Consider the following 869-nt stretch of genomic DNA (forward strand, 5'->3'; position numbering starts at 1 on the left):
CGCTAGCCTCGGTACATAGACGCACACTGCCAAATGAATGTGCTTAGTGTGGCTGCATGCACTCGACTTTATACAATCTTTCCAAAAAACAGTTTATGTAAAATTGGAATAATCCCATAGTGTAGAGACACCCTGTGATTAACAACTTTGGTGGCTAATTGAAAGGCTGATGGTTCAAACCCAAGTGAAGATGGAGGTGGGTTTTTAGTGATGAGAATCAGTACATTTTAACACGAAGAAAATCTCCTCAATGCTGGTCTAGCCTCATTGGGCAAGCATAAGTAACACTTTTGCCAGATGCATTGGTGGTATAGTGGTGAGCATAGCTGCTTTCCAAGCAGTTGACCTGGGTTCAATTCCCAGCCAATGCAGGGCTATGATGTTTTCTCCCCTGGGAATTGGTTTAATTTCAGTCACATTGTATCAGTTTATCAATGGAATGAGAGAATCAATGTCCTGCAGGTTATTCAACACACAAGGAAGGACGAAAGGGGCGGGACTATACAATGAGCTGTTGTAGTTATCCTGGTATTTTTATTGTTAATGTTTGGTTTATTTTTTTTTTAAAAATTCTTTACTTCCCTCTCCCTTTTAGACTCAGAGCCTTTAAGGTCAGAAGGGACCAGTGTGATCATCTAGTCCGACCTGCTGCACCTTGCAGGCCAAAAGACTCCACCCACCCACTCCTGTAATAGACCCGGGAGGGGAGGCAGCTCTGTGCACTGCCCCAACCCCAGGCAGTGCATGGAGGCCCTCTGCTCCCCTCCCTCCGTGGGTGTGCAGAGATGTGCCAGCTGCACTGAGGTGGCTCCCTGCCCACTCTGCCTCCATCCCTCCGTGCCACTCCCAGAAGTGGTTGGCATATCCCA

General features: G+C 47.0%; 1 non-coding gene across 1 annotated transcript; it reads left to right on the top strand.

Moving 5' to 3' along the window:
- The first annotated feature begins 299 nt into the window (after window positions 1-299).
- Window positions 300-371, top strand: TRNAG-UCC. Its single transcript has one exon. It is a non-coding gene; the product is annotated as a tRNA-Gly (tRNA).
- Window positions 372-869: the final 498 nt, after the last annotated feature.

The sequence above is a fragment of the Mauremys reevesii genome, linkage group 12 (assembly GCF_016161935.1).
Source record: "Mauremys reevesii isolate NIE-2019 linkage group 12, ASM1616193v1, whole genome shotgun sequence".
NCBI classification, from domain to species: Eukaryota; Metazoa; Chordata; order Testudines; family Geoemydidae; genus Mauremys; species Mauremys reevesii.